Genomic DNA, 17549 nt, shown 5'->3' with positions numbered 1-17549 from the left:
TTAGTATAACAGTCAGTGCCTCAAGTTCTTGTGCTTGCAAAACTGAATTTCAGTGTCATGTTCTTTCAGAAATCATTCTGATTTGGTGCTAATTGTAATGTATTTACATTTTTATTTTTGTTGAAAACAAAATAGAAATGCAAAATAACAATTTCTCTTCCCTTAGCCCAGTCTTCCTCACCCAAACCTTTGAACATTATTTATTTTTTGTGTAATAAAATATCAGCTACAAAACCAATTCCAGTTACACCTGAAATATGTGCTTTGGGTTTATTTCCTGTAAGTATTTTACCAGGGGTCTGTTCTTCGTATAGTACGTGGATTACTCAAGACGCAACGATTATAGATTTTAGTTGTACGATTATAGTCTGAGGAATAATCACGGTTATCATGATTATTATGCATTCAATAATTTCAAAACGCTACTGAATTAGTAAATCACATGAATACTTATATTTTAAAGTGTTATTTACTGTAAAGTGTGTGTGTATGTATGCATGTATGTATGTATATTCATTCATTCATTCATTCATTCATTCATTCATTTTCAACCGCTCTTCCGGGGCCAGGTCATGGGGACAGCAGTTTCAGGAGAGAACCCAGACTTCCCTCTCCCCATATACGTTTAATGTATATATAAAGTGAAATATTAATTTAAGTTACATATAAGTTATATGTTTAAAAAAATATGAAAATAAAATGGGGCGACGCAGTGGCGCAGTAGGTAGTGGTGTCGCCTCACAGCAAGAAGGTTGCTGGTTCAAGCCTCGGCTGGGTCAGTTGGCGTTTCTGTATGGAGTTTGCGTGTTCTCCCCATGTTTGCGTGGGTTTCCTCCGGGTGCTCCGGTTTCCCCCACAAGTCCAAAGACATCAAGTACAGGTGAATTGGATAAGCTAAAATTGTCCGTAGTGTATGTGTGTGAGTGAGAGTTTATGGGTGTGTCCCTGTGATGGGTTGCAGCTGGAAGGGCATCCGCTGCATAAAACATATGCTGGATAAGTTGGCGGGTGATTCCGCTGTGGCAACCCCAGATTAAAAAAGGGACTATGCCAAATAGAAAATGAATGAATAAAAATAAAACATATGCAATATACAATCCGAAATAAAAGTACCAACACTGTTACAGGGTGTTCTCTCCCCAAGGGCTTCAAAGATAAAATGTAACAATATGGACTTTTTAGATATAATTGGGTACTATTTTAAGGTACCAATCCAGCTTTAGTACAATTTGTGACATGCACAATAATCAACTGTTTTTTTTTTTTTTTAAGGAATAATAATTTTGGCAGTCATTCACATAGCCTATGCCTTTGATTCGATGCTTCACAAAAGTTTCAGACACCTTCACCAACAACAATGTTTTTTTGATACAGAATTCATTTCAACAGCCAATTATTACGTGGATTAATCTGCTCTAAATGTAAAACTAAATAAATTGATAAATGTTCTTGACACATGAAAGTGCAAAGCCTGCAGCCCACAACAAAGGTGGAAAGTTATGGCGTATCATATTTAACAAACTTGCATATTTATGTTTACTACGAATTTTGTCATTTTGCTCACATGAATAATTGATAAATAATCAGATGATGTCATTATGCTGCTGTGCCGTCAGCCAATCATTGCATTGCAGATCATGATTTTGAAGATCAATAAATCTGTCCTTCACAACACATGCAGATATCTCAGATCAGATCATCCTGACATTTTAATCTGATTCGCGAACTTGTTTGAAAACCAAAATTGGCCAGAGATCAGTTATCAAGATTAAAAGATCCAGGATCTGCCAAATCATCTTAGATCATTTAAGCAAGGTACGAAGAACAGACCCCAGGTTATCAAACTAAAATGATTGACGTGTCTTGTTATTGCAAGGCGTTTGATAGCACTCTATTGGAAGAACATGGAAAGTCCATACATTGACTACTGGCTGAAAGATTCGACACATTAAAAATTAAAGGAGTATCATAAAACTTGAGATCTGTTTATACAATTTTTGAAACAAAACCGTCTAATGGCACAAGGAAATACCTCTCACGCTACTGATCAATTGATTGATATGTGAACATCTGTATTTTTGAATGTGGAATACAGTATATGCTTTTATTTGTCTTAGCCCATGTATAACAATAACAAAAAAAAAAAAAAATTCTACTAATGTTTTGCTTCTTAGACTTTTACACGCCTGAAACTTGTCTATAGCGCTTGTTCACTGCTGCTCTTATAGTTGTGTAAATTGCTTCCTTGTCCTCATTTGTAAGTCGCTTTGGATAAAAGCGTCTGCTAAATGACTAAATGTAAATATATTTACCCGTTCAACTGAATTTGGATGCTAATTCAAATTAAATGCTAGTTAAAATGTAAAAATAAAATGTTAATTTCATGTTAAATTTCAAGTGTTTTTATATTTGTAAAAAAAATAATAATTAGCTATAACTTTCATTTGCGTTTATGAAAGTTTTGCTGAAAAGTGACAATTATTCTCTTTAAACAATTGGGATGGAAGTGCTGCTATATATAAAAAAGTTTTTCTGGTGCCTTACATTTCTGCATTAATTAAAATCATGCTCCAATATGTACTGAAAGAGGATAAGAGAAGCACATAGCACATATTGGAGTGGTGCCCATGTGTCAACATCTATTTGTCCATAGTGTGTATCTGGCAGTGTTCAGCTGTATTTTTCTGTTGCCTTGGTTTTTATGCTGATTATGGAGCTATGTGTTTTCATCTGTTCATTGCTGGGAATAGATCTCAGCACCTATTACTCTAGAGTCATCTTAAATGTGTCTGCGATTCACATCAGTAATGAGTGGGATATACAGGTCCATCGTTCTCTCTCTCTGTCTCTCTGTCTCTCTGTCTCTCTCCTCTCTCTCTCTCTCTCTCTCTCTCTCTCTCTCTCTCTCTCTCTCTCTCTCTCTCTAAACCTCTCATCTTTAGATACCACTCTTCTAATCAAAAAGTGATTGAAGAGGTGAGCCTTGGACGGTTTGAATATCCATTTTAGTCAATTAATGGCGTTTGTGACATTTGTGTGAAGTTGATAGGTGCTTCGAGTGGCCTCAAACGCCTAAGGGAGGAGCAGCCACACATGAAGCGAAGCGAGGGAAGTAACACGGGAGCCAGAGAGCCGATTGATTCTGGTTATTGATTACTATTAGGATGGCTCTTTTGAAGGCTGCGCAGGTCATACTTAATTGAGATGCTGGAATGAGTGAGAGATCAGATCAGGAGAGATGGAAATACTGCTTCATTTATTTATTTATATATTTATTTATTTTTTTTGACAACCAGGCCTGGCGGCTCTCTGCACAAGTGGTGACATAAAGCCAGCAACACCTAACACTGAAAATGTCACTTCGCTCCAATTAACCGGCTGGCTGCCGCCATACTGTCTATGTATCCCGGATGTATCTATGTTTTTGCCGTTTTTTATATGTGCCTGTTTATTTCCATGCACGTCTATTTGATTACAGCCATTTGTTGGGTGTTAAAGACAGCAGGTGCAAAGGAAACTGTTAAGGCTGAGAGGATGCAAGATGGTCTGAGGTGGCACTGCTTAGGACTGTTCTGAAGTCGGTGCTGTCTTTCACACCAAACTCCCACACAACCAATGGATATATTCTCCTGTCAGTCAGCCAGTCCTCTAGCGTCATGCCATCGTACTTAAATTGCCCTGTATTTTGGTCAAACTTGACCGCGTGACCCTGCCTGCCACCCTCAAGAGGGAGACGGTGAGGTAAATGCCAGCATATGTAGTCCTAATAAACTGTCACTTTAAGGCAGGTAAACTCTGACTCACTGCGCCTCGAGTCCATCAATGCGAGACATCAGGAAAGCAACCTCCATTTCTGTTCTGGGTCTCTGTGTATATTGTTTTCTTCTCTTTCTCTCTCCCTTTTCTCGTTCCATCAGCTTGGATGGCTGTCAGGGAGGGCAAGCAGGAGGGAGGGAAAGGGAAGCTGACACCATCATCCCTCCTCTCGAACGAAACAACATGTTAATTAAGGCAAATCAGTAAGCTGTTGCTGAAATAAATAGCACCATTCTGTGATGCTCTACTGTGAATGCAAAAACAGCAGAAAAACCCAACAAGCAAAAAGACAACACGAGCAGGGGAGGGAGGACGGAAGCCAGGCTGCAGCCAACACTTTCCTCTTTGACAGTCCCATCTTTTAATTGGTGATTCTACAGATAATTACATGAGGTGTTGCTTGTAGCCGGAGGCGGCCGGCACCTCCTGGTCTTTAGAGGATTCTATAAATTCCCCTGCCCTTTGTTCGCTTGAGTCTCCAAGCGGCTGCTCACTGATGTGATTCCTCATAATTTATGTTGCACTCCAATGATTTACTTTGTCTCTTGTTCATGTTTTGTCTTGGTCTGCTTGCATTAAGCCTGTCACTTAAATGAAAAATTGTAATTAATTGCATGTTATGCAAATTAATTTTATCACTATTACCCACATATAAATAAGCATCCTCCAAATAAAATTAAAATAATGTATAGTTGTTACATTATTGTGGTACTTGTGAAAAATATTGAATACACATTACAAAAAAATGCTACCTACCTAACATTATTGCGGAACAGGTACATCAGTGGCATCGCTACAGAATCTGGACCTGTCCAAACCTTTCATAATAAGTAGCCTGTCCCCATTTTCCCCAATCTGTGATGCCCCTAGGTCCACTTTTTTTAATACTGGCTACTAGAGTCCTACTAGATTTGGTGGGCTGACACTTTTTTTGTTGCATGCTAAGCCCTAAAAGCATGTTGATGCAATTAGTTGATTGCCATTGATGCCATTTTATTAATTTCTGTTTAAAGTAGTGAGAATGTGTCAGATTACATTGTGATGTAAGGTGCTGGAAACTTCATAACAGAATCAGTGCTGTACTATTCACAGTAGTACACTGTAAACAATCCTGGTTGCTTTACATTTTGAAGCTTAATCAGATGAACCTTATGAGTCCATCAACACAATCTCACAGCAATTCGTAACTTTTTGATATAGTGGCTATTTCGTATGAATTCGAACAATATAATTCGTACAATTTAGTACGATTTGCTCATCCCCCATTGACGGTTGGGTTTAGGGATGAGATTAGGTGCCACGCCTACTTTTTAAAATCGTACAATTTTGTATGACAGAACTCGAGAATTAGAATTAGCAACTAAACTGACAAAACGTAAATACTTCTGATTCTCGTGAGATCAGGCTTACAATGAACTAAAAACGTAAGTTATCATGACTAATTGATCATCTTTTTTTTTACAGTGTAGGAAGAATGTAAGTGTATCTAAATGCATTGATTTAACAGCTGATAATGTATTGTATTACATACTTATTCTGGCAAAATTTAAAGTGTGCATTGGCTGAACACTTTACTATCCCGTAAGTCTACTGGAGATGATTAGTGAATTGACACAGTCAGATGACGTTTTCAGTCACATGACCGTCACAACATGACAGATATACTGTAGTATATCCAAACATATTTATACACATACACGTATCCATACACATTCAAAGTATTGAGTGGTGAAGTTTGACTAAATTCAGTAAATACACAGACTATATATTCTATACTATGTGATTTCGGCTTCAGTAAATGTCTTAATAACAGAACCTGATCTTACCACATGCAACATGCTATTGGATCAGCATCTTTATTGCTCCTGGAACAACATTACAATGAACCAGTCAGACTTGAGAGTCAACTTTGTAGTTAAGGGTAAGTTTAGGCTTGCAATTAGGGTTAGGAGCGTCTACATGTACATTATTGATTTTTACCTATTATTTTCATTTGATTTTATTCCATTTGATAAAATTGATTGAGATCTACAAAAATACATCAACTGTCTTAAGATATTGTGTGTAAAATATAAGTTCCTCAACATTAACTTGATGTTTACCTAACTGTTGTTTTATATCTTACTACTTTGAAAAAAAAAAGATATATATATATATATATATATATATATATATATATATATATATATATATATATATATATAAGCTGAATTTAAACAATTAAATTCAGCCCATACTAATTGTTTGCAACTACCTAACCTAAAATGTATTAAATCCAATTAATATTTTTTTCATTGTATACTGTAGGTATTTTTTTGTCAGCCTAGGCTCATTGGAAATGCGTACCTGAGCCTTCATTTTCGTAAAATGCATAACTCTGGGTCCATTTAAGGTGACAAATCCACTAGAGGGCATTGTGAACATTTTTGTGAATCTGAAATCTGTTTCTTAAGCAGGTCGCACACCAGAAGTGCTGCTCGGCGCCGCGACACGGCGCGCACATGACAGTTAAAAGCATCACACACCGGACGTGGACATTCGCATGATATTTAACATGAAACTAATCAGATGGCGTTCTGTGGCGCGGCAGAGAAATGAACAGTGTCCCGAGTCGTGGCTGCGCACCAAGGACAGCCGCCAACTTGTGGCGCCTGTGTGTGCACCCTGATTGAAACCTATGTTTAGAATTCTGAAATGTATGGCGCTGCGCGAGCGGCACTTCTGGTGTGCGACCTGCTTAAGGGTGCAGTTTGTTGCACGTTTCAGATTAGAGCTTAGATCGGGCCCAAAAAAATTACACCGACCCTCAAATCAGGTCAAGTCTGGACTCGGCCAGAGAATCTAAACTCTATTTCAGATACACATCATTCTGGTACACATCAATAAGAAGGCCAGGGCTTGTTGTACAGATCATCTAGCAAATCACTGACCTAAATTCTTCCCTAACCCCAACCAATAGCAATAGTCCAAAATCAAATGTAAGAGAAAAGTGGGTAAGACTTTATTTTGATAGTCCCTATTGCACATTTTGACAAAGTTGCATTGCAACTACATGCCAATTACTTCTCATTTGAGTATTAGTAGACTGTCTGCTTAGTATCTGTTGATATTGTAAGAAACTTTTCAAGTACATGTCAACTTGCACTAACCCTAACCCTAAACCCAACCTAACAGTCTACTTATAATCTAATGAGAATTGGTTGGCATGTAGATGCAATGTAACTTAAACTAAACAAAATGTAAACAAAATAAAGTGATACTGAAAAGTGCACTGCTATCACATTACGATATGGTTTTACGTTGCTTTTATCTCTTTTGTGAAACCGTGCTTCACTGGACTCGAAAAGGTGTTGACATCAAACTTCCCTGTAGTGTTCATTTTACCTAAAACATGCAGTTAAATGTATGTCAAAGTACGTTTTTTTGTGGTTTCACAAAAATGTAGGCTTAAGCATGTGTTTTCAGTGAGCCTGTGTTGTTGTTTTTTTACCTTAGAACAGCAGTTTGTGCCGTACTTCCTGACATTCTGCCCATTTGAGACCAACCTAGCAATATACAGTATAAAGTAGAAGGCAATTCTTGTTTATTTTTTGAAGGACACTGACCTGCTCTTTGCTGTCTTTTTCCCCTGTGGTTGTAGTCCGTTATTACTGTCAGTTATCTCATGAGGAACAGACATTTGTGAAGGGTCAAAGGGCAAACTACAAGAACTGTACTCCCTTCACACTTCCAAATCATATGCTGTGAAACCTTGATCAAAAATGCACACCCCGCATCTGAAGATAATACACCCTACATTCAAAGAAGACAAACAGAAGTGGTTCCTTATTAAGAAATGATTTGCTTAACCCATACACGCACAGAAAATTCACTCATTAAAAGTGTTTTATAAGGGTTTGATGGGTCATATATTAGTGAAGTTTTTCTTTTGCAATGCAAGCTGTTGTTTACATAACTGTTCACAAATTTCAGTTTCGATCTGATACAAGTAGGCTTCTTTTAAAAAGCATGCGTTTTATTGTAAACAGCCTTGAGCTTTAGGCTCTTCCTCCTCCCTCACCTTACTGTTAAATAAATCGGCTGTGAAGTAAATAATTCAAACATTTTTATTCAGTTATCTGTCTCTGGAGCAAACCGAGGTTACACAGTCTTCATCATAAACTAAATTTAAGCACCTTCATTCTTGTCTAATCTCAGCCTAAAGTGTGTTACTAAGCATATAGTGCTACAAATCAGCATGCGAGTGGGATATTATAATCATCATTTTGTACAGTTATAGGTGCGCACACCGCCCGCATCAGACTGTAAATGTTACGCTGAAGCGGGCGTCCTGTAATGTGATGCAAGTAGTACACAATCCTATAATATAGTGGGGATTTTAGGGCTTTGCTAGATGAACTTATCTATTAAAACACTTGTACTCCAGATAAGTATGGCTCCTGAAGCTCATGTGCCCGTTTGCCGCAAAGCCTCCTTGTCCTATGATCAATCATTGACGGCATTGTAAAGGTTGACATTTTCATTTAGCAGATTTGTGTGCGGGAAGTAGAGACGCGATTCGTGATTAGGCTGGTGATACTGTTACAAATGAGCTGGAGGCCGTTGGCGGAGCTCGCACTTTGTTTATTTGTCCCCAGATTTGGGAGAAAATAAATTAAAGGGTGTAGGAATTGAAATCGTAATGAGAACAGCGAGTTTTGCACTAGCATGTTTTCAGCGATAATTGGGAAATAACAAAGACAACCTTGTCAAACCAAGGTAATTATAAAGAACAATACAGCATTTCACAGTGTGAACCTTTAATTGGACTAACCTTTTCTTTTATCCCTAAATCTGCATCGTGGTGATATCCAAACTTAAACAACCAAATTCATCATATTTCCTGAGGAAAGGCCACAGCGAAGTCAGCCAGTGGAGAGACTTTTATGAAAATGTTTGAAAAGAGCTGCTATCTGTGAAGGGTCCGGTGGGGGAAACCGAGAATATAACCCGTTTAAACGCTAGGAACAAGTTAAATATATTTAAATCATTCATTAGGAATGAAATGCACGTAATTGATTTCGAATGAAAGAGCTGCTCATCGCTTTTAAGATGGATGTTACTTATGAAAAAAAGCCCTAAGGGTGAAAGATATTGCAGGCTCTTTGAAACATACAGTCATTCACTACCTTAAATGAGGTGTCAGTTCTAATGTTCCTCTAAGGAGAAACCGGCTCTTCATATGAGAGTGCCAGTGCCTTTCCTCTGTCATCCTAACAGACCAAATAAAGTACACTTAAAGGGATAGTTCACCCAAATATTTTGTCATCGTTCATGCACACTGTTCTTCAAATTCTCTGTATAATTTGATTTCTTTCTTTTTTTGACCACAAAATGACAGTTTATAATAAAAAAACTATTACTAATAACAAAATAATAAGTATAACCTGTTTAAAAAATGGCCGTAGATTGCTACTAGCATGAAACCTTTATAAAGCAAAGACACAAAATGTTTATTCCAGAGTGTATTACATATTGGATATTCCAGGTTTTGTGGGGTAGTGTTTGATGAGGACAGCAAATCCTGATATTTTTTGGAAATCAAAATCAAACAATAATGGCCCGTTTCCACTGGTACAGTGGCCCGTGGTACAGTACGGTACGGGTCACCTTTATCAGGCTTGCATTTCCACTGCTAAAAGGGTACCAATGGTACTCTTTTGGTGGGCGTGGTGTACGACAGAAATTTTCTGTCAAGGTCTTTCTCGCTGGAGGAAATGTCAAAGTCAAGCTGTACTGGTCGTTCATATATCATATGAGAAGCACTTCTCACAACACAGATGCTTTATAAACATAAATACTTGTGTATAAATGTTCATTACTAACCTTTCTATGGACATGATTTGATTATAACTGCAGATCAATGATGCGAAATAGCCTACTGCCACGTCTGCAATTATATAAAATAAATAAATAAATGCAACATATATGATCACATACAGACCCTTACAGTCTCCGATATGTTACCAATTACAGAAAAACTACACACAACAGACATTTAGTCCTTATTTGGGTTCAAAAACGCGCAACATACAGTATAGCTCACAGTCAGTGCAAACCTCTCATCTTTAATCCTCTGTATTTTTAATCTACTCCAGCACATGTAATCTCTGTTAGAAAGTAATTCCGTCACTCCAAATTCAAAATAGTCCAAAAGGTGATGATAATAGTTAAACATGGCAGTGAGTTCATCGTTTAGGTTGTTGAAACAATCATTTGCTCCTTTGCTTATTCCGGCTTCTCCTTAGTTTTTTTTTGTGTGCGTCAGTGTCGCGTTCATCTGTTTCTAAAAGGATCGAATGTAAGAAACACTTCAATAATCACGAGCACGTTGTTATCATCAGCTCAAGAAGTTCATTCATTCAAATAAAGACACGCGACAAATGCATGCAAGAAAGCGAAACCGCTACCGCTTTAGATGGCCTTGTAAAAAAACTACGGGGCACAGGGTATATTCTGCTTTTCTTCTTGGCTTTGTGGCTGTTCATCAAGACGATGACAAGGTTTGTTTGAGCTCGGGTCGACCATGGCTTGTTATTATATGTATATATTATTACGGTGTAATGTCTCGGCTGTGTATTTAAAAATGGCGGTTCTTTTGTTTTCATTCTCCTGGCTTGTTGCACGAGCGAGTGACATCTCTGTAAACCAATAGCCTTCAGCTGCGTGTATTGCTCTGCCTTTTGGTACCCTTTTGTTGTGCTAAGGGTACCCAAAAAGCTTTAAGGTACCTTTTGACAGTGGAAACGACCATAAAAGCGCACGAAACCGTACACTCAGTGGAAACGGGTCATAAGTGCTTCAGGGGTAGTTAATGTGCCAGTGCTATTTGGATAAGGGATTCATACCCTCGAGTGCCTTAGACTTATGATTTTGTCAGTGTTGGAAAGAGTACTGAAAAATCATACTCAAGTAAAAGTACCATTACTTGCCCAAAAAAGTGCTAGTAGAGTAGCCCTTTTAAATGTACTAACGAGTAGTGAGTAATACACAGTCAAAGATTGATGCGTTTACATGCAGTTTGTGCAGGGATGTGTGTGTAAACGTAAAATTCTATAGTGCATTTAGTGATTGTTTAAGGCCATTCGACGATTTCAGTCAACATACAGTTGGCATCCGTAATCTTATCAGTGACATGCAGTCTCTGGGTGATTGCGTGTAAAGATTTGACATCTTCTTGGACACTTTCTAAACATGACTTAAAATTGTTCATTTAGATACAAAATTATTACTAGAATTCGATTGGACTGGAATCACAAGATTTTTCTACTTTAGCCAATCCCCATAGACAAGATAAAAAAATCAGTAGTGACTGCAGGCTGAAGGAAAATAATGGAGTAAAAGTACAGATACAGCACTCAATATTTACTCAAGAGAAAGTAAAAGTACACATTTTTAAAACTATTCAATAAATTACAACTCCTGGGAAAAACAACTCAATTACAGTAATTTGAGTATTTGTAATTTGTTACTTCACAGCACTGGATTTCAATGCTGATATTTTATGTATTATATGTTCATGATTCTCTATAAGGAGAGTAAACTGTACTCAACATTATCCACTGAAAGCAACATATATGTTGCTTTCCTGTAGCTATAATAATAGAACACGACGCTATCAACATCTCCTTTGTGGGTTCACTTCCCAGGGAAAGCTGATGAAATGGGATGGAATCTCTATTTTAAGTATTTGGACAAAAACATATTTGAGTAAAAGTAAAACAACTGTAATTGTGCCAAAGTGCAGAAATCTGCAAAAGTACAATGGCAAGATTATTATGTCTGAGTATTATTTTGGGTAGACTTTAAAAAGCAAGATGTGATGCAGAGTTCAGACAGAATACAAGAACATGCTAAATGTATTATGAGTTATTTATGAAGTAATTGCACTGTCTTCAACAGCTAACAATCAGTCTTTTAATTGTTTGTTTGGAGTCTTTAGGGTTATTTATCAGCAAACATTAAATGATTCATGAAAAAATATGTAATTTTAAAAACTGTGCATTGACAGCTGTAATTGTTACTCAATATTTAATTATAATATATGTATCCACCTCTTGCAAGAATCATTAAAAACATGATTTAACAAGCTGGCAATTTAAACACTCTTTGCAGAATTGTGACATTTAATAATAAAAAATCAAACAATTATTCTTAGCAGCATATTAATTGTATTTAATTTCTCATTAATTACTGTATTTGCTCTCATTGTTGTGTATTCAGCCAACACAGACATCTAACAGCTAAATCTAACTATTTTTGGACAAAAGTAATGTTTTTTTTTTCTCTGTGTGTGAAATAACACCTAAAATGAAATAACAGACGTAGCTTACCTCACGGTTCTTCCTCTGATCTAATGGTGAACTTTTAAAAGACAGAAATATCATGATAAACGTTTTATTACTGAAGCTGAAAAGTTTGTTGCATGAAAACAAACATTATTGGTTGTGACACAGGAAGCACACAGGTTTGGGCATCCATGTAACATTTAATTTGTGCTAGATGGCACAAAAAAATAAGCAAAAACGGCACAAATACTTGTCAAGCTGGGATAAAATTGTATGGAGTAAAATGTTCTTTTGTTCTTCAAAAATATAGTCTAGTAAATGTACATGTATAGTGAGGTTAAAGAGCAAGAGTAAAATTCAAACCCCCTTCCTAAAAGTTAGGATTTATGTTACAATTTACATAAAACTTTGTATGTTTTCATCAGTTTATTTCATACTTACAGAACACAGGGACATGTGCGAGAAGTGCAATGTTGTAATGGCTTACAAGCTTAGTAAATATTGACACTTTTGAGTGAACCATTCCTTTTAAATCAAGACTGCAGGCACAAGATTTTTGGCTTTCCATAATGTTTTTTTTTTGGTCTAATGTAAAGAAATATATATATATATATATATATATATATATATATATATATATATATATATATATATATACAAAACGTATGTTTTGTTTAAAAACGTAGCCTACACATTTAGAGGATGTGAATAATTTAAACTAATAAATTCAAACTAATTCTCAAAGACAACATGGTTTTTATTTTACACTATGGCAAACTGTTGCTAATCAAGCTTGTTTTAAATAGGCTCTATGCACAGCTAGTTTTAAAGCTGACAATAAAGTTCCGGTGAAAGCTTAATGTCACTATTTTTAATTTCACAAGGTTGTTTTTACAACATCGGTGTTGTAATGTAATTACAATACATTCGTTTAAATAGACTTAAGCATTCATTTAGTTATTCAAGCGTAAAACAAGATAAAAGACAGTTGTAACCACCAGCGCCGTAGCAACAGACTAGCTCAGAAATTCCATTGAAAATACTGACATAAAATAAACTGTTATATTTTAAAGACATGGCCGGGGGGAATGAACATTAATGCTGTGCTTCTTGTCCGATCTGAGACCCACTTCATATTGTATATCTAACAGGCAATGAAGATCACTGATTTTCAAAGAAATCAGACCTTAAACGTGACAATTTTGTTATGGAAAGACAGTTCACCGGAAGCCCTTGGGCTGCCTGGCTGAGAATTAAAAGTCTGTGTGCATATAGCCCATAATATTACAGCGCTATAGCATATATTAATAATTAAAACATTCTTTAAAAACAGTTTGCACCTGTGCCCTGTTTAATACGCATCTGCAGTGGCAGCTCTCCAGAGACAAAATATTCGATACAACAACTGAAACCTACAGAAAATCTGCAGAAATATTGTGAATTTCTAGGAAGCATAAATCTGAATTTGTACATATAGACCATTGTATATAAACCCCCCCCCCCCCCCCCCCCCCCCCCAAGAAAATAGAAAATACCCAGAATAACTTTTTTTAATGGAATTATTATAGACCACTTAAAAATATATTACAACATTAAACTGATAGATAGATAGATAGATAGATAGATAGATAGATAGATAGATAGATAGATACAGTAGATTGATACAGTAGATTGATACAGTAGATTGATAGATTTACCATATTCACCTGCAGTGTCTTGCTTAAATATAATATTTTCTCCAGTGACACAACAGAGAAAACTGTAAATAGAAAGCACGGACAGTGAGTGAATACCTTCTCACAAATGCATTTTACAAAATGAGCCAGAGCGAGAATGACAGATGCACTGTGGAGGAAAAAAGAAGGAAAACTAGCTCACGAAATAAAATGCGATGGCTAGACATGTGAAATATAGGAAGAGATCTTCAAAAGTGGGAGTCCCGTCAGCGCAGACGGGAGATCAGGCTGCCGTCACTCAGCTTTAGGCAAAATATTCTGACACACGTTTTGCCAATTAGGCACAGGTGAGGCTCTCCGACTTCAGATAATTGGGGTTACATGCATCAAAGCTGATGAGGGGAGTAAACACGGCTCGCGCTCGCAGATTACTGAGGCAGGGATGGGTGCACTGATCTCCTCCGGCTGGCAGTAATGTGCACCCTGACTGAGAGAGACCCGGACAGGGCGATAAGAACAGGAAGGATGTGAAGAGATCGGTTGAGTGCTAAATGATTTGTATCTGTAATTGGTTGTGTTTATATTTGTATGCTTAATTTGCTTGCGATAATACATGGTTGATAAAGATTACATCATCATTACGCAGCTTTAGTTAATGTGAATGTTTCACCTTGTGTGAATGATTCCCTTGTTCTCTTTGTCTTTTGAAGCTGATTACAGTCTTTTGAGAAAAAAATTATAGTTTTTTTTTTTTTTTTTACATTAAGGTATTGACCAGTGGTGGAAAGAGTACCTGAAAATCATACTCAAGTACCATTACTACAAAAAATGTAGTGCGAGTAGAGTAAAAGTATGTGTTTCAAGAAGTAGCTCTTGTAAAGCACTTAAGAGCATTACACTGTGACAAATATTTCAACCTTATGCTCTGCAAACTAAAAATGTTGCTTACATCATTTCTTTTTAGGGTGTTTGCCGCAAAGTGAGACACAGTCAAAACAACGACTGAGAGACAGTCAAAACAGTCTCTCAGTCGTTGTCCGGGATAATTTTGTGTCTTTTAATACTTCCACATTGGACGTTTGCTGCATTTAAAAAGTATCTGTGTCTTGGGGTAGATTTGTCTGGTGCGTTTTTTTTTTTTTTTTTCCATGTGCGATTTGATTGGAGTGATTAATCTACTTGGCCACTATTGACAAGTAAAAAAATAAAGTAGTGACTGCCGGTTGAAGGAAAATAGTGCAGTAAAAGTGCAGATACAACACTTAAAAAACTTACTAAAGTCTAAAACTACATTGTAAAGTATAATTCAAGAGGAAAAAACTTATTCATTAGTTTTCTATTTGTAATTAGTTACTTTACACCACTGTATTTTCATTGTGATTTATAGTATGCTTTAGGAAAGATTATAAACTACACTGTAAAAAAAAAATTATTTTGCACCTGGGGTGCTGGAAAAAAATGTAAAACAATGTCTGTTAAATTACAGACATTTACTGTAAAATAACAACAAAATTTACTGGAAATGTAAATTTAAGAAAATTTCTGTCATTTAACATCTGTTATTTTACAGTAACTGTCTATAAATTAACGGTTGTTTTTTTTCTGGTAACAGATATTTTTACAGTGTATCTGGAGATTTGCACATAATAGTGTGGTGTACAGATGCGGCTATAGGATGCTTTGTCAATTGGTTTCTTCAGTGTTCTCGATGGTTGGGCTTCACTATAGTTGATTGTTATAATTGTGTTTGTTACACCAGTGTTAGTGGTTAATCAGTTCATATTGTGTTGCTAAATGGTTGATTATTGATATTGTTAAAGGAATAGTTCACCCCAAACTGAATATTCTGTCCTCATTTACTCCTTCACTTGTTGCAAACCAGTTTGAGTTTTTTTCCCTTGTTGAGCACAGAAGTTTTTTGTTTTTGTTGTTGTTGAAAAATGTTGGAAATTGTTAACCTTTGAATTCCATAGTATTTGTTTTTTTCTACTATGTTACCAGTTTCTAACATTCTTTAAAATATCTTTAGTGTTCAAAGGTTTGGAAGCACTTAAGAGTGAGTAAATATAAGTAAATTTGCCTTTGAACAAAAGTTTTTCACCATGTTTTGAATTAGTTCAACAGCAAATGAATAGTGTACAAGAGTAATAAATAATATTTATTCACTCCTGTTGACATGTTGATTGAGGTCAATAATACTTTCTTTATCAAATAAATCAGCTATAAGATGCATTAAAGTAATTGATTCAGACATTAATGATATTACATAAGTTTTTGATTTTAAAGTAAATGCTGTTTCAAATAAATTCTATTCATCAAAAAATCATAAAAAATACTTTTTAATGATAAAAGAAATGTCTTGAGTTGTAATTCATCATCATTAAAATAAAAAATATATAAATAAATAGTTATTTAAAATGTGGTCAAACTTTACAATAAAGTTTCATAGTTAAAGTTTTACAAACATAAAGTAATTATGAACAATATTTGTACAGCATGTATTATCATAGTTCACCATTTAGTAATTTATTATTGACATCAGCATTCCTGCTTATCATTAGTTAATGACTTAATGTGAACTTACAGTGAGCAACTGTATTTTCCTTAACTAACATGAACAAATACCATAATAAATGTATTGTTCATTGTTTGTTCATTAAATGCATTAACTAACATTAACTAATACAATCCTTTTAAAGTGTTACCTAAAATGTTTCCACTGAATTCTTTCAATAAAACTTTACTGACCTCAAACTTCAAAATGTTAGAGTGATTGTGTATATAAATGTAAAGATAATACAATAAAGAAAATGCATGATGAGAGAAAGATAAAAGAAACACGATGTGTAATACAAAGCAAATGCAGAGTGCAAGCAACGGATAAGACTCGAAACCATGCAAACACGGCAAAATCCTTTTTAGAAAATCTCTAATTTATGAATATTGATTTTCTGGATCTGGAGTGTCAGCATTCAAACAAGTCCCTGTTCTTCCTGCTGGAATAATATAGTTTTTTTTTGAGAATATGATTTTCTTTTTAGTCTCCTCTTCTTTTTAATCTTGTGCCTGTTGTTGTTCTTTCTTTCTTTTCTCATTTCTCCTGTTTCTCCCTCTTGGCAAAGTTGCCCATCTGGATTTGTTTGCATGAGGCTGAGGGGCAACTGAACCAACAACCTGTCTGATGAGCATCAAGAGCGGCTGCCTGCTCTGGCACGCTCATCTGTTTACACACACACACACACACACACACACACACACACACACACACACACACGCACACACGCGCACACACACATTCTCTCTAATCAGATGCAGAGCTTCTGCCACTGCTGGGAGAACCATCATAATTGATCATTTCCAAACCGTCAAACATCTGGGAAGATTTCTGTCATTTTAAATGTGAGCGGAGAAGACAAATGACATAATCATGATCAGTGGTGAAGATTCCATGTGATCACATTAGTTTATGGGTGAAAGAGAAATTGGTTAACATTGGTGTGTTAACATTGGAATTACTTGGTCTTATACTTATGTTGTTCTAACACCTTTGCGAAAGAAGAACACAACCAAAGATCTTGTAAAACATGTAAAGATACAAAAGTTATGGTGCAGTGTAGATGTAGTAAAGAAAGATATTGTAAAGATGTTATAAATAAAACAAATTAAAATACAGAAATATAAAAAATATATATGTAAAGATGTATGATAATACAGTGACAGGCGAGTCTTC

This window comes from Danio aesculapii, chromosome 3 (assembly GCF_903798145.1).
Source record: "Danio aesculapii chromosome 3, fDanAes4.1, whole genome shotgun sequence".
In the NCBI taxonomy this organism is placed as follows: domain Eukaryota; kingdom Metazoa; phylum Chordata; class Actinopteri; order Cypriniformes; family Danionidae; genus Danio; species Danio aesculapii.
Note: the sequence above shows the minus strand (reverse complement) of the source record.